This window comes from Eubalaena glacialis, chromosome 5 (assembly GCF_028564815.1).
Source record: "Eubalaena glacialis isolate mEubGla1 chromosome 5, mEubGla1.1.hap2.+ XY, whole genome shotgun sequence".
NCBI classification, from domain to species: Eukaryota; Metazoa; Chordata; class Mammalia; order Artiodactyla; family Balaenidae; genus Eubalaena; species Eubalaena glacialis.
In genome coordinates, this window is record NC_083720.1 from 57,087,394 (window position 1) to 57,110,141 (window position 22,748).

General features: G+C 36.7%; 1 pseudogene; it reads right to left on the minus strand.

Moving 5' to 3' along the window:
- Window positions 1-17,484: 17,484 nt before the first annotated feature.
- On the minus strand, window positions 17,485-18,075 carry LOC133092075 (AP-3 complex subunit sigma-2-like; annotated as a pseudogene).
- Between the last annotated feature and the right edge of the window lie 4,673 nt (window positions 18,076-22,748).

Consider the following 22,748-nt stretch of genomic DNA (forward strand, 5'->3'; position numbering starts at 1 on the left):
GTGGGTGACTCACAAACTGGAGAAGAATTATACCAAAGAAGTCCACCCACTGGAGAGAAAGTTCTGAGTTCCACATCAGGCTCCCCAACCTTGGGGTCTGGCAACAGGAGGAGGAATTCCCAGATAATCAGACTTTGAAGGCTAGTGGGATTTGATTGCAGGACTTCGACAGGACTGGGGGAAACAGAGACTCCACTCTTGGAGGAAACACACAAAGTAGTGTGTATATCAGGACCTGGGGGAAGGAGTAATGCCCCTAGGAGACTGAACCAGACCTACCTGCTAGTGTTGGAGGGTCTCCTGCAGAGGTGGGGGGCAGCTGTGGCTCAACCCAGGGACAAGGACACTGGCAGCAGAAGTTGTGAGAAGTACTCTTTGGCATGAGCTTTCCTGGAGTGTGCCAATCCCCAACAAAGAGCCTGTAGGCTCCAGTGCTGAGTCACCTCAGGCTAAACAACCAACAGGGAGGGAACTCAGCCCTAGCCATCAGCAGACCAGCAGATTAAAGTTTTACTGAGCTCTGCCCACCAGAGCAACACCCAGCTCTACCCACAACCAGGCCCTCCCATCAGGAAGCTTGCACAAGCCTCTTAGATAGCCTCAGCCACCAGAGGGCAGAAAGCAGAAGCAAGAAGAACTACAATCCTGCAGCCGTGGGATGAAAACCACATTCACAGAAAGATAGACAAAATGAAAAGGCAGAGGACTATGTTCCAGATGAAGAAACAAGATAAAACCCCAGAAAAACAACTAAATGAATTGGAAATAGGCAACCTTCCAGAAAAAGAATTCAGAATAATGATAGTGAAGATGATAAAGGACCTCGGAAAAGAATGGAGGCAAAGATTGAGAAGATGAAAGAAATGTTTAACAAATATCTAGAAGAATTAAAGAACAAAACCTAGAAGAATTAAAGAACAAACAAACAGAGATGAACAATACAATAACTGAAATGAAAAATACACCAGAGAAATCAATAGCAGAATAGCTGAGGCAGAAGAACAGATAAGTGACCTGGAAGACAGAATGGTGGAATTCACTGCTGCAGAACAGAGTAAAGAAAACAGAATGAAAAGAAATGAAGACAGACTAAGAAACTTCTGGGACAACATTAAACGCACCAACATTCACATTTTAGGAGTCCCAGAAGGAGAAGAAAGAGAGAAAGGACCTGAGAAAATATTTGAAGAGATTATAGTTGAAAACTTCCCTAACATGGGAAAGGAAATAGCCACCCAAGTCCAGGAAGTGCAGAGAGTCCCAGGCAGGATAAACCCAAGGAGAAACATGCTGAGACACACAGTAATCAAATTGACAAAAATTAAAGACAAAGAAAAATTATTAAAAGCAACAAGGGAAAAACGACAAATAACATATAAGGGAACTCCCATAAGGTTAACAGCTGATTTTTCAGCAGAAATTATACAGGCCAGAAGTGAGTGGCACAATATATTTAAAGTGATGAAAGGGAAGAACCTACAACCAAGATGACTGTACCCACCAAGGATCTCATTCAGATTTGATGGAGAAATAAAAAACTTTACAGACAAGCAAAGCTAAGAGAATTCAGCACCAACAAACCAGCTCTACAACAAATGCTAAAGGAACTGCTCTAAGTGGGAAACACAAGATAAGAAAAGGACTTACAAAAAAAACCCCAAAACAATTAAGAAAATGGTAATAGGAACATACATATCGATAATTACCTTAAATGTGAATAGATTAAATGCTCTAACCAAAAGACACAGGCTCGCTGAATGGATACAAAAACAAGATCCATATATATGCAGTCTACAAGAGACCCACTGCAGACCTAAGGACACATAAAGACTGAAAGTGAGGGGATGGAAAAGATATTCCATGCAAATGGAAATCAAAAGAAAGCTAGAGTAGCAATTCTCATATCAGACAAAATAGACTTTAAAACAAAGATTATTACAAGAGACAAAGAAGGACACTACATAACAATCAAGGGATCAATCCAAGAAGAAGATGTAACAATCATAAATATATATGCACCCAACATAGGAGCACCTCAATACAAAAGGCAAATGCTAACAGCTTTAAAAGAGGAAACTGACAATAACACAGTAATAGTGGGGGACTTTAACACCCCACTTTCAACAAAGGACAGATCATCCTGACAGAAAATTAATAAGAAAACACAAGCTTTAAATGACACAATAGACCAGATAGATTTAATTGAAATTTATAGGACATTCCGTCCAAAAACAGCAGATTACACTTTCTTCTCAAGTGCTCACAAAACATTCTCCAAGATAGATCACATCTTGGGTAACAAATCAAGCCTCAGTAAATTTAAGAAAATTGAAATCATATCAAGCGCAACACTATGAGATTAGAAATAAATCACAGGGAACAAAATGTAAAAATCACAAACACATGGAGGCTAAACAATATGTCACTAAATAACCAAGGTATCACTGAAGAAATCAAAGAGGAAATAAAAAAATACCTAGAAACAAATGACAGTGAAAACATGATGATCCAAAACATATGAGATGCAGCAAAAGCACTTCTAAGAGGGAAGTTTATAGCAATACAATCCTACCTCAAGAAACACCAAAAATTCCCAAATAAAAAATCTAACCTTACACCTAAAGGAACTAGAGAAAGAAGAACAAACAAAACCCAAAGTTAATAGAAGGAAAGAAATCATAAAGTTCAGAGCAGAAATAAAAGAAATAGAAACAAAGAAAACAATAGCAAAGATCAATAAAAGGTGGTTCTTTGAGAAGATAAACAAAATTGATAAAACTTTAGCAAGACTCATCAAGAAAAAGAGGGAGAGGACTCAAATCAATAAAATTAGAAATGAAAAAGGAGAGGTTACAACAGACACTGCAGAAACACAAAGCATTATAAGAGACTACAACAAGCAACTCTATGCCAATAAAATGGACAACCTGGAAGAAATGGACAAATTCTCAGAAAGGTATAACCTTTCAAGACTGAACCAGGAAGAAATAGAAAATATGAACAGACCAATCACAAGTAATGAAATGGGAACTGTGATTAAAAATCTTCCAACAAACAAAAGTCTAGGACCAGATGGCTTCACAGGTGAGTTCTATCAAACATTTAGAGAAGAGCTAACACCCATCCTTCTCAAACTCTTCCAAAAGACTGCAGAGGAAGGAACACTCCCAAACTCATTCTACAAGGTCACCATCACCCTGAAACCAAAACAAGACAAAGATACTACAAAAAAAAAAGAAAATTACAGACCAATATCACTGATGAATATAGATGCAAAAATCCTCAACAAAGTACTAGCAAACAGAATCCAACAGCACATTAAAAGGATCATACACCATGACCAAGTGAGATTTATCCCAGGGATGCAAGGATTCTTCAATATATGCAAATCAAACAATGTGATATGCCATACTAACATATTGAAGAATAAAAAACATACGATCATCTCAATAGAGGCAGAAAAAGCTTTTGACAAAATTCAGCACCCATTTATGATAAAAACTCTCCAGAAAGTGGGCACAGAGAGAACAAACATCAATATAATAAAAGCCACATATCACAAACCTACAGCTAACATCATACTCAATGGTGAAAAACTGAAAGCATTTCCTCTAAGATCAGGAACAACACAAACATGTCCACTCTCGCCACTCTTATTCAACATAGTTTTGGAAGTCCTAGCAACGGCAATCAGAGAAGAAAAATAAATAAAAGGAATCCAAAATGGAAAAGAAGAAGTAAAACTGTCACTATTTGCAGATGACATGATACTATACATAGATAATCCTAAAGATGCCACCAGAAGACTACTAGAGTTAATCAATGAATTTGGTAAAGTTGCAGGATACAAAATTAATGCACAGAAATCTCGTGCATTCCTATACACAAACATCAAAATATCAGAAAGAGAAACTAAGGAAACAATCCCATTCAACAGTGCAACAAAAAGAATAAAATACCTAAGAATAAACCTACCTAAGGAGGTAAAAATCCTGTACTCAGAAAACTATAAGACACTGATGAAAGAAATCAAAGATGACACAAACAGATGAAGAGATATGCCATGTTCTTGGATTGGAAGAATCAACATTGTGAAAATGACTATACTACCAAAGCAATCTACAGATTCAATGCAATCCCTATCAAATTACCAATGGCATTTTTTACAGAACTAGAACAAAAAATCTTAAAATTTGTATGGAGACACAAAAGACCTCGAATAGCCAAAGCAATCTTGAGGGAAAAAAAACAGAGCTGGAGGAATGAAGCTCCCTGACTTCAGACTATACTACAAAGTTACAGTAATCAAGACAATATGGTACTGGTGCAAAAACAGAAATATAGATCAATGGAACAGGATAGAAAGCCCAGAGATAAACCCACACACCTATGATCAACTAATCTATGACAAAGGAGGCAAGGATATACAATGGAGAAAAGACAGTCTCTTCAATAAGTGGTGCTGGGAAAACTGGACAGCTACATGTAAAAGAATGAAATTAGAACACTTCCTAACACCATACACAAAAATAAACTCAAAATGGATTAAAGACCTAAATGTAAGACTGGACACTATAAAACTCTTAGAGGAAAAAATAGGAAGAAAACTCTTTGACATAAATCACAAGATCTTTTTTGACCCAGCTCCTAGAGTAATGGAAATAAAATCTAAAATAAACAAATGGGACCTAATGAAACTTAAAAGCTTTTGCACAGCTAAGGAAAATATAAACAAGACGAAAAGATAACCCTCAGAATGGGAGAAAATATTTGCAAATGAATCAATGAGCAAAGGATTAATCTGCAAAATATATACACAGCTCATGCAGCTCAATATTAAAAAAACAAACAACCCAATTCAAAAATGGGCAGAAGACCTAAATAGACATTTCTCCAAAGAAGACATACAGATGGCCAAGAGGCACATGAAAAGCTCCTCAACATCACTAATTATTAGAGAAATGCAAATCAAAACTACAATGAGGTATCACCTTGCACCAGTTAGAATGGGCATCATAAGAAAATCTACAAACAACAAATGTTGGAGAGGGTATGGGGAAAAGGGAACACTCTTGCACTCTTGGTGGGAATGTAAATTGATAGAGCCACTATGGAGAACAGTATGGAGGTTCCTTAAAAAACTAAAAATAGAATTACCATATGACCCAGAAATCCCACTACTGGGCATATACCCATAGAAAACCATAGTTCAAAAAGACACATGCACCCCAATGTTCATTGCAGCACTATTTACAATAGCCATGGAAGCAACCTAAATGCCCATCGACAGATGAATGGATAAAGAAGATGTGGTAAACATATACAATGGAATATTACTCAGCCATATAAAGGAACGAAACTGGGTCATTTGTACAGACGTGGATGGACCTAGAGACTGTCATACAGAGTGAAGTAAGTCAGAAAGAGAAAGACAAATATCATATATTAACGCATATATGTGGAATCTAGAAAAATGGTACAGATGAACCTGTTTGCAAGGCAGAAATAGAGACACAGATGTAGAGAACAAACGTATGGACACCAGGGTGGGAAAGTGGCGGGGGTGGGGTGGCGGCGTGGGGGGATGAATTGGGAGATTGGGATTGACATATATACATTAATATGTATAAAATAGATAACTAATAAGAACCTGCTCTATAAAAAAATAAAATAAAATAAAAAGATTTATTCCTAAAGTTTATAAATGAGAGAATTCTTATGCTTAAACAATTTAGAAACTAAATTTGTAAACAATAAGGGAAGAGAAAACAATGTAGCAGGGATGATGGGTTGAATACAGGTACATTAATGTATTGCTTTTTATCTAAGGCTCAAACACCTCTGCATCCTTTAAAATATTTTGTTACAAAAAAGTTCAAATTTATATAATAGAATTATAAAGAAAATATATACATATATCTTCTAGATTTAACCTTTAATAATATATTGAAGTATAAGATCAATTACAAATTTTGACATTTTCTTCATAGTATTCTTGTATCCATCTCTAAGAATAAAATTATTTTCTTACATAACCACAATAATATCACACCAAGAACTTTAATAATTTCATAGCACTGTCAATTACTCTGTATTTATATAAATTTTCCCAGGTGTTCCCAAATTTCTTTTTTATACTGAGAAATACTCTTAATATTGAAGTTGAGGATGAACTGAGTGTCATGAGAGGAAAAAGTTGTGATACAAAAGAACACACAGAGAAGAATAAAGAGAGTGATTGGGGAATGGGAATGGAAGATGAATAAAGGAGTATGTTTATATGAAATCTGGAAAGTGAGCAAAGCACTGGAGAGTTTTAGGAAATGTAGATTGTATCTACAGCAGTCTGTTGGATATAAATTTTATAAGCCAAGAGAGATAAAAAGAGTAGCTGGAAATACGATTTTTTAATACAGGGAGAACAAAATAATCCGCTCAGAAGGCATTTACACAAGCAAACTGCTTGGGTAACTTATGCTAGTCTCTATGTGTAATTTATAAATATTCTGATTTTCCAATTATATTTTGTATTATTGCCATTTATTCTAGAATCAGAAGTGTGTTAAAAATAATTTGCCACAAAATGAATGAAATAGGCCCAGCATAAGACAAGCAATAGTACAAATGCAATGGTAAATGACACTCACACCACTCCTGCCTTGTGTTGACAGTGGAAAACAGGAGTGAACAAACCTGCCCAAAAGAGGCAGCTGACGCTCAGATTCAACGGATCATTCACTGTGGAAGTGGAGAATCAAAGCACAACTTTTGGTTTTTGAAGTGAAGGCAGAAACCTTGATTTTGTTAAATGCAAAATCTTATGATTATTAAAGGTTGGCAATCAACACTCAGTTTAAAACTGGTGCAGGCAAATATTGTGTGTATCAAAAAAAACAAGCACCTGTGTGGGCAGAACTGGCCCCTGTGCTACAGCTTGTTGCATCTCATCCAACAAAGTTGAGGAAGCAACACTTCTAACTGGGTGCAAATTTGTAAGACACTCTTCAAAAGTGTTAGTAAGTCAACTTAATTTACATATGTTCCTTAATTTGCTTAGTTTCCTTCCTGCTTTACTTCCTCCTACCTGAATAAGACAGGCACTGTCCTGAATGACAGCTCCCTAAGTATACAAGACGACAATGTAACTGATTCAATGGTGCCCTGAACAAAGACGTGTCTGGTGGTGAGCCTCTTTTAGAAAAAAGGAAATCTGATTAATTCTTCAAGTTATACCTCTATTCCAGAAAAGAATGAGCCAAATTTACATAGTTAACTAATCAGGGAATATCTCATTCCTAATCTTTGCCAGAAGAGTCAGATCCAATCTAATCACATTGCTACAGAATAGCACCTAGATTTAGACATTTTCACTGTAGCATTTTTACTAAGGATTAAATCTAATCCTGAGAGGAAAAATATAATTTGCTTTAAATTTTGTATTTATCTTACGCATATTAATATTTATCTACAAGAATTACAAAATTTGATGTCAAGTAAAATCATTGGATTACGAAAAAATTTAGATAAGCACACCTACCATCTTTGTACTTTATTATGTTTGCTATACATTCATCATAGTTTTCCTCACCATACATCTTATTATTATTGCTTTTGCACTATCTATCAACAAGACAGTGGTCTCTTTGATAGAGAGCAGGACTAAATTCTATTCAGCTTTATCCCATCCTATCACAGAATACTGTAACATCCCAGAGACTCAGAGAATGCTTATTTAACTGTTAAGTTTTTTTTTAAAAGACTGAATTTAAATAAATTTTTAAAATTGAATCTGGCTTTAAAAATCATGGGTTAACATCCCAGAGACTCAATAAATGCTTGCTTAATTCAAGTAGCTTAAAAAGTAAGATTGGATTTAAGAAAATCTCAAAAAAGTTGAACTGTATTTAAAAATCATGAGTTAACATAAGTATTTCAATATAACTTAATTATTAAAATTTATAGGACAAATGCCATTCTAATGTAATAAACAATAAAGCTCATATCTTCTTCCCAAAAGTATTTGAAGAAAAATTTCTCTCTGGTATAATTGCAATTTTTCCATAATTTGGATATCAGAGTATTCAAACTATCAAAAATGCACTTTGTTTTTTTTTTTTTACTACATATCACTACATAACCTAATGACATTTTTTATCAGGAATTGTGTAATTCTTAGAGATTAGAAAACACGTAGGCTTTTTGGCTTGATCAGCATAAGCAGTGACTGTGTTGGAAGGACTGAGAGGTGCAGTGCTGGCTGACAGAAGCTCAAATAATTTCTCTAACCAAGTCATGGAGAGCAAAATGTACTCTCACGCAGTAGCATTTTACTCCAGCATAACTACTTTGCAGCAAGAATATGTAGCATATTGAAATTTAGAAAGGTGAAGGTTCAACTATATATTTAACATTACTATAATTTTTGTTCTTAGAAGTATATGAATAGAAGAAATTGAGTTTCCTACTCTCTCCTTTGGCTTTCTATCCCCAGAAGTGGGCAAGAAAATTTCCCCTTTATAGTTGATGTACCCTGCAGAACCAAAATTTGAAGATTGTGCTTATAGTAACTTTCCTTATCTTTCTAACATGTAGCACAAATACACTACTGGTTATGAATATTAATTACTAAAATAATTAGCAAGACAAGTTTCCCTAAGGCTTAGATCACAGCAACACAATGTGTAAAAAGTGAGATGGAAATTAGAGCAAAACTCAAAGTTTTGTTTGACATTTGTAATTATACAGTGGCAGAACTGCCTCCCAGGAACTAAGATTGAAGAACTCCACACTGTTAAAGCCATCTCTTCCTTCTTTTGTCCATTTTCAATTATAGTTATCCCAGTTTGGTTAGCCCTAAACTAGCCATATGAAAACTCATGATGTCGAGTATTTTCTATCAATGAAATCATTCTTTTTCCTTATTTCTAGATTGCTAAACCAAATGTGTACCAAAAAAGATTATCTTCAGTTAACTTTCCACTAGGATTCATTCATTCATTCATGCATTAAACCATGAAAAAAATCTTTTCACTTATTACGTATGCTAAACACCATGTGATATACTGGGTGAGCTACAAAAATATACTGTGAGCTACAAAAATAGCTCACACCCATTATCCTATGTGATACCAAATATGAGTGTTATCATTCACATAGATCACTGAAAATGATGGTCAAAATACCAGATGTGTCATTTTGGGGGACAAAGTTCTCACACCCAAGTAGAAAGTACATGAAGATTAACATTTTCTGAAGGTCTTTTGTTTGTTGTTAAAATTTATTATACTGAGTCCATATCGGTCTTTCTAGTCACAAAATACTAATAATGCCACACGAAGTAGGAAATACTAACAAAAGCTCTAAAAGTTTATATCATGAACACAAATCTTAAAAAGACTAGATTCATATAATCATTAACATTACATGCCATAGAACATGTACTCAAAAATGTATTGATGCTTTAGCTATGAAAAAAACGTACATTTCAAAAAACTTCTCTTCACCATTTGGATGTCAACTAAAAACACAAAATATGTGAAAAATCCCAAAAAAATGTACTTTTGAAGGAATATAATCCTTAATCTCCAAAATATGGCTAAAGGCAAAGAGAAGCTAAGATCAGGCAGATGCCACACAGAAGGAAATGAATAGTATTTACATCATCAGTGATAAGACGGACTAGTGGTAGCAGATTTAAGAAAGCACCAGCAAAACAACTTCTTGATGAGAAAGAGCATGTTCTGAAGGGCAAAACCCTATCTCTTGGTTATAACAATAATTGCAGAAACTGTTGATCAGGATATGTAATAGAAGTTGTTCTCAACCTAGTTTGATTCAGAAATGTAGATGTGGAAGGTCAATACAAAGAATCACCCAAGTCAGTCACACATGCAGGACACAGTCTCTGAAATAGCAGAGGAGAATTTTTTAGATGGAAAAACTCCTTAGAATGGAAGATAAAGGGGTCGGGGGTTTTACACATAACATAAAGAAATTTCACAGACATCCAGAAAATGCTAACTCATTAAATTATGAACAATAAAGAAAAATTAGTACAGGGCACAATACAAATATACTATTAAAGATGAGAAAGAAAAAGGAGAATAAGGATGTTAGTCAAAATACAAATGAAAAAGTGGACAAATGTTATTTCATAATGTGGGCAAAAGGCCAATCACCTTCATATACAAAGAACTCCTAGAAATCATGGCCAAAGGATATGAAGTAACAGGTTAAGAATATATAATGCCAATTGGTTTTAAATATATTAAAATATGCTCAAACTTAATACTTATAATAATATAAATAGAAATTTTAAAACACATTGAGATACCATTTTTACCTTTCAGACTGGTAAAAATCCAAATTTGATGCCTCACTATGTTGCTGTAGCTATAGACAGACAGGTGCTCTCATGCATTGCTGGTGAGAATTTAAATAGATAGAACTCCTATGAGGGTCAATTTGGTACTTACCTATCAATATTTATCTTATATATGTGTATGTGTGTGTGTGTGTGTGTGCAAAATGATATACATGAAAGTTTTTGGAAGATATTTTGAAGGTTTACTAATAGGTTTGGTACCTACATAAAACTGAATGAAGTACAGCTATAAGAAAATGTAAGAATGCTCTCTATATACTGACATATGTGGAAAAACACTAAAATATATTTCTTAAATTAAAAAATATAAGACATTAAGGACATTGTTTTTAAAATACTACCAATTTTTCAATAAGCAGGGGATAAATTTGTTCTTTAAAAAAAAAAAATCAGGATAGACTTCCAGTTTCTGGTTCTGCCCATAAGGAGCTTAAAAATTACTACTCAATTCAAACAGCAAGTAAAAGGATGAACAAACTGAAAAATCAACAGCTCCCTTTCTTAAGAGAGATGAGGACAGAGGACAAACCACTGCCATCAAGACTGGAGAGACAGGCAAACACAGGGAGTCACTGCTTACCAGAGCAGAGACTCATATGCAGAAACCTCCATGGAAATCAGTTCTGGGGTAGGAAAACCTGAGCAGTAATTGAGGAGCATCTTTGGCCCATTTTATAACTGGACTGTTTCTTTTCTTATTGTTGAGTTTTAAAAGCTGTTTATATATTTTGGATATTAGTCCTTTACCACATGTTTCTTTGACAAATATTTTCTCCTAGCATGTGACTTATCTTTTTATTCTCTTAATATTGTCTTTTATAGAGCAGACATTATTTTAATGTTATTTAAGTTCACCTTACCAATTATTTTTTTCAGGGGTCAGGACTTTTCTGTTGTATCTAAAAAGTCACTGCTATATACAAGGTCATCTAGGTTGTATCCTATGTTATCTTCTAGGAGTGTTACAGTTTTACGTTTTACAGTTGGGTCTACAATCCATTTTGAGTTAATTTTTGTAAAGGTATAAGGTCTGTACCTAGATTAATTTGGACATGTGGATTTTCAGTTGTTGTAGCACCATTTTTAAAAAAGACTATCTTTTCTCCATCATAATGAGCCAAAGACCTTAAATGACCCCTCAACAAAGAAGATATACAAATGGCAAGTAAGCATATGAAATGATGCTCCACATCATATGTCACCAGGGAAATACAAATTAAAACCATGAGATACCACTACACATCTATTAGAATGACCAAAATTCTGAACACTGACAACACCAAATACTTGTGAGGATGTGGAGCAAAAGAAACTCTCATTCATTACTGGTGGAAATGCAAAATGGCACGACTTTGCAAGAAATTTTACTGTAGTTTTTACAAAACTAAGCATACTCTTACCATAGGATCCAGCAATCACATCACACTTCATGGCATTTACCTAAAGGTGCTGAAAACTTATGTCCACACGAAACCTGCACATGGATGTATATATCAGCTTTATCCATAATTGACAAAACATGGAAACAACCAAGATGTACTTCAGTAAGTGAATGGATAAACTGTGGACAATGGACTGTTATTCAGTGCTAAAAAGAAATGATCTACTAAGCCATGAAAAGACATGGAGGAAACTTAAATACATATTATTAAGTGAAAGAAACTAATCTGAAAACGGTGCACATTGTATGTATGATTCCAACTATATGACATCCTGCAAAAGGCAAAACTATGGAGAGAGTAAAAAGATCAGTGATTGCCAGGGATTAGTGGAAAGGGAGAAATGAATAGGTGGAGCACAAAGGATTTTAAACTTCTCTGTATGATATTATAATGGTGGACCCATACTATAAATTTGCCCACACCTTTAAAATGTACAACACCAAAAGCAAACCCTAATGTAAACTACAGACTTTAGATGATTATGATGTGTCAAGATAGGTTCATCTATTGTAACAAATGTACAATCTGGTAGGACATGATGATAACGGATAAGCTATACACATGTGGAAGTAAGGGGTATATGGGAAATATCTGCACCTTCCTCTCAATTTTGCTGTAGACCTAAAACTGCCCCCAAAACAAAAGTCTTTAATTTTAAAAAAGGAAAAATAACCAAATTTTTAATATAAGTAAGTGGGTCCTGTTTGGTCAATACCATAAGACTATTGTCCTACCTTTGATATTTGATCTAGCACTATGTGTAAAGATCAAGCACATGGAGAATAAAAGGAGAATAGATCATTGGATTTATTATTTGCAGAAAATATATCTTTAATGTGGTAAAAATTTTATAAAATTCATTTATAATTGCTACACTGTTTCTTGGAGAGAGTGTGCCATGAAGAACAACATCCCAGGAGATGTAGCCTTCATACAACTAAAAAATTATTGATATCATGCTACATATATTATCATAAAACACAGTACCAGCATTGTCAGTTTCCAATTTGAGGTTTAGTACTGGAAGGCACTGGTATGGGATCAGCAAGATGAAGCAAAGCATAGGAAAAGGAGAGATAATGTAACTCGGGTGAAATTTATGAACTATAAAACTAGTAATACATGCATATAAATAAAAGCTTTTGAGTACAATTAGGGTAGTGGTAAAAAAAAAAATCAAAAACTGAATCCTTCTTCTAGGATTCCTGGGCTTGCATGAATCCCCAGTGAAGAAACTCTAGGTTAGAAGAAATAACTTTGGACAGGATGAATAGGAGCAAAGCCCCAAACCACAAATTTGGGACAGAAGCCTGGAAGCAGCTATGTAGAGCGAAACTGGGAAAAGTCCTCATCTTAAAAACAAATTTGTGAATCTGAATTATGTAGCAAATCAGGGTACAATGGGCCCTCCATTATACACAGGTTCCTCATCAATGGATTTAAACCACTGTGCAAAAAAAATATTAAAAGAAAAAAATCCAGAAACTTTCAAAGGGTGAAACTTAAATTTGAGGTGCACTGGCAACTATTTACATTACATTTGCATTGTATTTACAACTATTTATGCAGCATTTGCATTGTATTAGGTATTATAAGTAATATAGAGATGATTTAAAGCATATAGGAGGATGTGCATAGGCTATATGCAAATACTATGCCATTTTACATAAGAGACTTGAGTATCCATGAATTTCGGTATCCAGAGGGGTCCTGGAACCAATTCCCCTCAGATATAGAGGGACAACTGTATGCATTCTTTTCATAAGTATTTACTTAATGCCCATTATGTGTCAGACCTTTTAATACATGCTGAAGATCTAACATGAAGACAAAAATCCATGCCATCAAAAAACTCACAATTTGGGATGGTCTATTTGTCAGGATCAAGCTAAGTTCAGATCAATAACAGAGAGACAGGAATTAAAATATGTATATTCAGGTGATTAGAGCAATGGGCCAAGGTTCAATGTCCAAGAAGACACTCAGGCACCAAGACCAGAGTGCAGAATGAAGAATCCAACAAAAATTATTGCACATACAAGAATTATCAGAATAGGTGCAGGTTCTACAAGAAGCTGAATCATAGGAATTATGCCACTAGGGTCAAAAGCCTTTGTTCCTAGGGTCAGATTCCCCAAACTCATGGCTAAAAGTTTAGAATTCATCCAAAATAATTGTGCTCCCATTCAGAGGGGTCTTTCTACATTATCGTTGGTAGTTGGTTACTTATCTCTGCTTTAACAGGTCCAATTGCAGAGAGTTCACCAGTTATTTTTAAAATGTTTATCTAAGAAAGCTATTGCTTTTTATATCTTAATCTTGTAAATAGCTCCCTTATTGAATTCTTCTGTTGTTTCCAAGGGGTTTTCAACTGACTTTCTCATGTTTTCAAGGTATAAATCCATATCACTTGCAAATAATAAGTTAGATACTTTCCTTCCAATGTTTATAGCAATCATGTCTTTCTCTTACCTAATTGCATTGTCAAATTCTTCCAGAAAGTGTACATAAATAGTGGCAATATTGGGCATCATTAACTTTAACAGTAATGACCTAGTATTTCACATTTAAGCATAATTGTGGCTTTCAGTGTGTGCGTGTGTGTGTGTGTGCATATGTATTCCAAAAACAGTTTTTTTAACAGAAATGGATATTAATTTTTGTCAACTGCTTCCTAAGCATCTATAGAGATTTTTAATGTCATTTCTCCTTTGATCAATCTTGTTGATAAACTGAAAATAGCATATTTTGAATAATAAATTCTACATTTTATTACTAGAATCAATCTCACATGATGATTTCTTTCTTTTAATGTGTTTCGAGTACTTTCACATTTTTCAAAAGTAAGGCTAGTGTATGGTCTTTTTTCATTTGCATATTATTGTGGAATTTGATACAATGATACAATACGTGCTTGGTAAAAATGATTTGTCACTTTCCCTCTTCTCAACTCTGAAACAGTTTAAGTAGTAGCAGGATTTTATATTTCCGAAAGATTTGAAGGGGTTGACGTGGGGGCACAGAGCTCTGTGCACCTGGCGTCATAATTTTCTTCCAGAATATTTGGTCAGTTTACTATCCCAATATTTTTGGAGTCCATTCTTACAATTACATTTTGTATAAAATATTTATTTTTCTCTAGTTTTTTTTACAGAGTTTAGAGTTTATTTTTTCATGTACAATTTAATACCACTTTCCTCCTTATTTTTTCTTAATAGGCTTAGCTGTCTTTCATTTTCAAAAAACCAATAATATTTAAAACGTGATCATTGTTTTTCAATTCACTAACATTTGTTTTTAACTTCACTGTGCTCTTTCTTCAGGTCCTTTGGTTTGTTTTGTTGATCATTTTTCTAACCCGTTTAAATGATTAGATAATTCAATCAACTAAATTATTTCCTTTTACTAATCTAAATATTTCAGCTATAAATATCCCTCTGAGGGTTGTTTTACTTAATTTTCAAAGTTTTAATTATGACATGTTTATTATTATTTACAAGGTATATGTCAAGTTAGGATCAATTTTTCTTTTTGCCACAAAATAATCATTAAGGATAGTTTATGTTTTTTCATGTTCATTTTTCTGATGTTCTTGTTTTCCAGGTTTCTGTTAAAGATTCAGTTATTAAAATTTCTAATCTATTGAAGTTTTATAAAGTTTCACAAGCCCTTGAAAAGAAAGTTCACTCCTTCTTTCAGAATGTGAATTCAATATATGTCTTTTGGATTTATTCATTAAATACATCATTTATATCTTTTTTTTTTTTTGGTATGTATACGTATAACCAATTCACTTTATTGTACACCTGAAACTAACACAACATTGTAAATCAACTATACTCCAATAAAAATTTTTAAAAAAGAAAAAAGAAAAATGACTTGGTTCTAGCTCTGTGACCCTTGACACAACACTTAACACTCTGGGCTTCTGTTTCCTCACCAGTTCAATGGAGGCATGTGGAGGAACCCCCAGCTTACACTCTTTGATGCTGTCACTGGCTACCAAGCTGGTTTTTATCACAGTTTCTGAGAAGCTACCCAAACTCTGTGAGGTTTCCTTATCCATAAGAAAGAAAATAAAATTGGGAGAAGCCATTTGAGCAGCGAAAAGAAAATGAACTGTGGATTTAGGCAGACAGACAGTCTCAGTTCTTAGCCCTTGTGACCTAAAGCAGGTTACTTGACCTCTCTGAGTCTTACTTTCTTGACTTGCAAAATGGAGATAACAGTGTCTGTTGTAAGGATTGTGGAAGGATCTCGCTCATGCCACCTTACAGTAGGTGCAAAATAAATATTGTTTTCCTTCTTTGTTCCTATATCACTTTCAGCAAATGTGAGAGGGATGTGAATATGCTGAAATGTCTATTTAAAAGAAATAAATAAATTCTTTAAAAGAATATCAGAGGTTTTAACATCAGATAGATATATTAACCTACATTTCCCTCTTCCAACATAAGAGGGCCTACATTCTGATCAACACTGCCCATCTCTGAGGTTATCAGAGATGTTCCAAAAGACTGAGGTTAAGAGGCTATGGGGAGCAAAAGGCACCAACCACAGGAAGCACTGTTCAAAGCGGGAAAAGACGTGGTCCTGACCATGGTCCTGCCAGGCACCATCTCAGATGGGCTCTGGGACGGCATCAGGAGGCCTGAGGAAATGGTTTGGGCCACCGGCCGGCAGGCACGAGAAGTCCCCAGGCCGGGAGGCTTTACCATGATGGTGCAGCGAGCTCCCTAATCTCAAGGGAGCTCAACATCATACCCGAGACCCAGCCCCGAGGCAGTGCAGGAGTAAGAGGCACTACTTCGGGGAGCAGCTTCAGCTCTAAGTTAACCACAGGAAGAAAGGCTCTTACCACACGTAAACATTTACACGTTTCCACAGCTAGCTCTAGAGGACTGTCATCTGAGGGGAACAGGGCGTGCCCAGAGCGAGCTCAGGCAGGGACCTCTCGCACACTGGGGAGAAGATGCTGCACTGCCACCGGTCTCAGCCAGCAGGCTGCCCGTGTCCCCAGCCTTCCCCTGGGCCAGGTCCAGAGCACATGACCCCAGCTCAGGCTCTCATGCTCCAGAAGCTGCTGTGGACAGCACTGGGTTTCCTGGACAAAGAAGACTCAGCATTCATAACACAGCAACTGACCTGTCTGCTCCTCGGGAGGAGAATGTATTTTAAACCTGGAAGAGTCATAATTCTATGTTCCACATGTTGTCAGCTTTGCCTTCTACAGACACAGGGCCTCTCCCCTTTGAGGGGGACCCCTCTGGCTGTGGGGGTGTGCCCTCCCTATTGGCAGAAATGTGGGGGGCAGGCAAACAACAGGCTTACGATTTGGATTGTGTCCTGCACATAAACACCTGGGAGAGAAGAGCCAGGACTGTGGCAGCGGGGAGTGTATGCCGCAGGAGGTGGTGATGAGACAGCGCGGCTATACAAAAGGATTCTGGGTGTGCCAACTCCAGTAGAGCCAGTAGGCGTGTGCTCCATATGTGAGAAGCAAGCACAGGCTGGCAGTGGACGCAGGACTCCTTCCTGATTCGGGACAGCAGGGGCCACTGCCCGAGGCGGGACTCCTCTAGGGCGCAGAGCGGGTTTTGCTGCAGGACTGGCTCAGCTTTGCTGGTTCCAAGGACTCAGTGTAGCCGTCTTCCACCCTCAGACAAACTGGGACAGGTTGGGGACCTTGATGTTGAGATCGCCAATGTTGATATTCCGAGGCATCTCTGGCAGGTTGATGTTTTTCACGGCAGACATGGCCCGGGCAGGCGCTGCTGAAAGGCCACCCTTGGATTTCTCCAGCCTGTTCTGAGCTTCAATCTGAGCCACGATTTCATTCCTGTTTGTTTCCAACACCATCCCACCCATCACTACCTCCTGAAGAACGTAGTGCACCTTATCCACGTGGAAGATCAAATCCAATTCACAAACATTTTCGAAATACATATCCAGAGTCTCCACAAAAACCTGGATGAGGTCCAAGATCCCAAGTTCACTCTCTGATGAATCCACACAAAATACAAAATAGAGGGTAGCACAATGCTGATAAATCAGTTTGTAGTCAGAGCCACCAATCAAACTTCCACCCTCCAAGAAGTTACAGATGTTGTCATCCCACTTGAGAACTAGATGGAAGGTCTCTCAAATAATCTGCTGCTGAATTTCTTCTGGGTAACGCTGGTAGAAGCGGACCAGCCGCGGCTTCTTGTGGTCATTGAAAACCAGAATTGCCTGAGTCATCTTTGCCCGCCACGCTCCTTTCACCACCGGTTACTTCCGGAGAGCATCTCCCATTTATATCTTTTATGGTCTTTTTTTGTCTACTTTAACTCTATGTTTCTGTCTCTTTAAAACATTTTTATTAATTATTGTAAATTTATTTTGTATTTACATGTAAATTACTATGTAAGTTAGAACCTTATTGAGAATCACACCCTTATTATGAGAAATTTAGCACAAATTATACTTCCTTTATCTTTCCTCAATATTCATTTTATTTTTCTTTGGCTAGCACTGGACGTCCCCAATTCCTTCAACTCTGCCTTATATGAAAGTTTCCAGTCTTACTGTTCTGAATATTTTTCTCTATGTACAGTCTTATGGTAATGCTCTTCTAAGATATGATGTTAAAAAAAAGGTAGAATTCCATATTATCTGACCAATATGGATTATCGTAGAATGTAGTCTCTCTCAGTTTAGCCACCATGCATTTACCAAGTCAAGCTAAGATTGCATATGCGTGACCCAATCTCCTAGGTGGCTCCCACTGAGCATGAATTCAGCAGGAATTCTGTCGGGAAAGGCAATATCCCATATGCAGTTTTTGGGTTTCTACTTGGCCACATAAGAATGGGCCTTGAGGCAGGAACACTTCTTTACCAAGAGATAAAGAAACCTCACAGCTTGTGCTGAATTTATCACATTGTGTGGGAATAGCTTTTGCTGTTCAGACTCAATGTGTATTTCTTTGTTTTGCTTAAGCATGTGCCTCATATGGCACCTGGCCAACCCACTACTATATCTGTCCCTTGCCAGGAGGGGACAGGATCCTTTTGCTGCAGCACAAGAGGCATTCCTGCAGGTTAATTGCCCTGTGTCCGCTGCTGGGAGGGACCTGCTGGCAGTGGGGTACTGACACCCACTAATGAAGTTAATCTTGCTCTGCCTTGTCTCTAGGTGAGTAAATCATTGTTCCATCCAATGCTTGACTACATTGTGTTTTCTCTGGCAACTCCGATATCAAAATGCAGTGGACAGAAGTGTTCAGACTTCTACTCCTGATAATAAGCCACAGATGCCACTTGCTTGACAGTTTAATTAACACCCATTACCTTATAGTGCTGGTTCTGTTGAGTTTCTTGTGTACATTTCCTTATATATACTAAATATTCTAAAAGTATTCATTGAACAAAAGAATGTAAATGAACACAGGAGGTAAAAATTACAAAATGTACATGATTGAGGTTTTCTACAAAGGACAGTCTTTATTAATTTTATGTTTGAGGAAAAAATTTTCATCGAAATTTACTTCAATTAAGTCAATAAATGTCATTCTTGAAAGTTATGTGTTTATAATTGCAGTCACTTACTATAATTATGCAACACTTGCTTTGAGAAAGGACAAGTCGTTTTGAACTGTGTAGCAAATGACACCTTATGTAATGTAAGCAATTTATAACTGGGTAACTTTAATAGTCTATGAGTTGTAATAAATACTTTAAGTAATGTTTTACCAGTATGGAATAATTGTCTGATTAGTAATGCACCACTACAAAATGACAAGAGCTTTATAAAAGAGAAGTATGTGCTCTACAAATTGTAGGATAAATTCTGGAGGTTAGAGGAAAGGAAAAGTGATATTATTAATACAGAACTTCTACTAAATAAACCATTAAAATTGTTTTAAATATACTTGAAAGTCCTCAGTATGTGGTACTATTATTTTAAAATGTTGATCAAAACACATAGACTTTATTTTTAATTTAGTTGTAAGGATTACCATAAAAATATGTATATAATCTCCTTTCACTATTTTTTGGGAGCATGTATCTTTAAACCAAAAGTGATTATCACAATGTATTTTCTTGAATTATGAACATATATTATTAATCTTAGGTGGCCACTGAAAGGAGGAACCCAAGTATGAAAAGTACTACAACAATTTGTTTTATATCTGCTACTGTGATTTATTATCAAGGAGTCTTTGTCATTTTCTGAAGTTTTAATATTTGTTATTTTAACTGTCTCACTCTTCCCAAAATAAAGCAGATCAGGGATTGTGTTTTCATCACTGCTCTATCCTTGGTAAGTAGAAGAACCCTTGACACTTAGAAGCACTCAAAAAATATTGTGACATGCAAGTATGAATGTGTAATCACATAAGGTGATTGTTTTTATCCCTGGTAACTTAGCTGAATACGTGTTCAGAGAGACCCTAGGGAATCATTTTGGCCAAGATGCTTGGAGAACTCCTACCTGAAAAGATGATCTTTGAGTAAATCAGAATAAAGAGAAGGAATTAGCAATACAAAGATATGAATCAACAGAATTCGAAGTAAAGAGACGAAAAAGCACTGACTTTGTAATTAACTGTGTACTGTTTTCCCAGTATTTGTATTTGCCAAAGACAAATACAAAATTAATTGTATAACATGGTTCCCAACAAAAAGGAAATTACATACAGCTTTGTAAGGAGATGGAGTACCATGTGAATAAAGCAGACTTTTTTTTAAAATTCGCAGATATATGTGATCTATTCTGAATGCACTAAGTATAGTTATCATCTTAATAAAGTTATCCTCTACTCCTAGTTGCCAATGATTGCTTGTGAATGGGTACTGAATAATATCAAATTATTTTTCTGAATATTTTGAAATAATTATATCATTTTTTATTAGTAGTAGTATATTAACATACTGAACTGTATTGATAGATATTCAAATAGCAAACCATTCTGGAATTCCTAAAATACTACCTCTTTGGTTCTTGATGTCACAGCCTCTTTAAACCACTGAGTTTTACTGGCTGATATTTGTTTAGGATTTTTGCTTCTACGTTCGTGAATAAGATTGATTTGTATTTTTATTAACATGAACTTGTCAAGTTTTGATATCAAAGCGATGTTGATTTCATAAAGAGTTGAGAAATATCTTTTCTCCTCTTCTTATTTATTAGAGCTTTTGTAAAGAGAGATGTTATTCCCTCCTTAAATATTTGTTAGAATTCATCAGTGAACCAATCTGGGCCTAGAGTTATAGAAAGTCACTAATTTTAATATTAAATATATATCAACAATTCTAATGTTTTATCTTATGTGAGCTTTGGTAAATTTATTTTTATAGAACGTATACAGTTAGTTTTCCAAAATTATTGACCTAATATTCATAATAACCCCCAGATTTTTAAATTTCTCTAAAATTAGAGATATATTTAGTAACATTTTCCCATTTATGATATTGGTTACTTATTAGTTACTCTCTTCCTTGATCATTCTTGTCAGAGGTTCAGGCATTTGTCAATTGTACTGGTCTTTACAAAGAACTAAGGCAGAAGGTGTCTTAGTTAATCACCTCTATCATAGGTTGATTTTCAATTTTAATAATATCTGTTCATTTTGGTATTGTTTTCTACCTTTTGCTATTTTTAGGTATGATTTGTTGATTTTTTTTCTAACTTTATCATAGTCTTGGATCATTGATGTTCAGTCCTCTCTTTAAAGTATGAATTATGGCTCTAAATTTCCTATTAGTGAAATATAACTGCATTTCCCAAATTTTGATATGTCAAATTTACTCACTTCCATTGTGATGTTTGCTTTAAATCTAAAAGTTATGAGGGGAGGAGCTTCAAGATGGCGGAAGAGTAAGACGCGGAGATCACCTTCCTCCCCACAAATACATCAGAAATACATCTACATGTGGAACAACTACTACAGAACACCTAATAAACGCTGGCAGATCACAGACCTCCCAAAAGGCAAGTAACTCCCCACATACCTGGGTAGGGCAAAAGAAAAAAGAAAAAACAGAGACAAAAGAATAGGGACGGGATCTGCACCAGTGGGAGGGAGCTGTGAAGGAGGAAAGGTTTCCACACACTAGGAAACCCCTTCACGGGCGGAGACTGCGGGTGGCGGAGCGGGGAAGCTTCGGACCCACGGAGGAGAGCGCAGCAACAGGGATGCGGAGGGCAAAGAGGAGAGATTCTCGCACAGAGAATCGGTGCCGACCAGCACTCACCAGCCTGAGAGGCTTGTCTGCTCACCCGCCAGGATGGGTGGGGGCTGGTACCTGAGGCTCGGGCTTCAGTCGGATCCCAGGGAGAGGACGGGAATTGGCTGCGTGAACACAGCCTCAAGGGGCGAGTGCGCCACGGCTAGCCGGGAGAGAGTCTGGGAAAGTCTGGAGCTTCCGAAGAGGCAAGAGACTTTTTCTTGGCTCTTTGTTTCTGGTGCGCGAGGAGAGGGGATGAAGAGCGCCACTTAAAGGAGCTCCAGAGACGGGCGCAAGCCGCGGCTATCAGCGCGGACCCCAGAGACAGGCATGGGACGCTAAGGCTGCTGCTGCAGCCACCAAGAAGCCTGTGTGCAAGCACAGGTCACTCTCCACACCTCCCCTCCAGGGAGCCTGTGCAGCCCGCCACTGCCAGGGTCCGGTGATCCAGGGACAACTTCCCCAGGAGAACGCACGGTGCGCCTCACGCTGGTGCAACATCATGCCGGCCTCTGCCGCCACAGGATCGCCCCGCCTCCTTACTCCTCCCTCCCCCCCGGCCTGAGTGAGCCAGAGCCCGGAAGCAGCTGCTCCTTTAACCCCGTCCTGTCTGAGCGAAGAACAGACGCCCTCAGGCGACCTACACGCAAAGGCAGGGCCAAATCCAAAGCTGAACCCCAGGAGCTGTGAGAACAAAGTATAGAAAGGGAT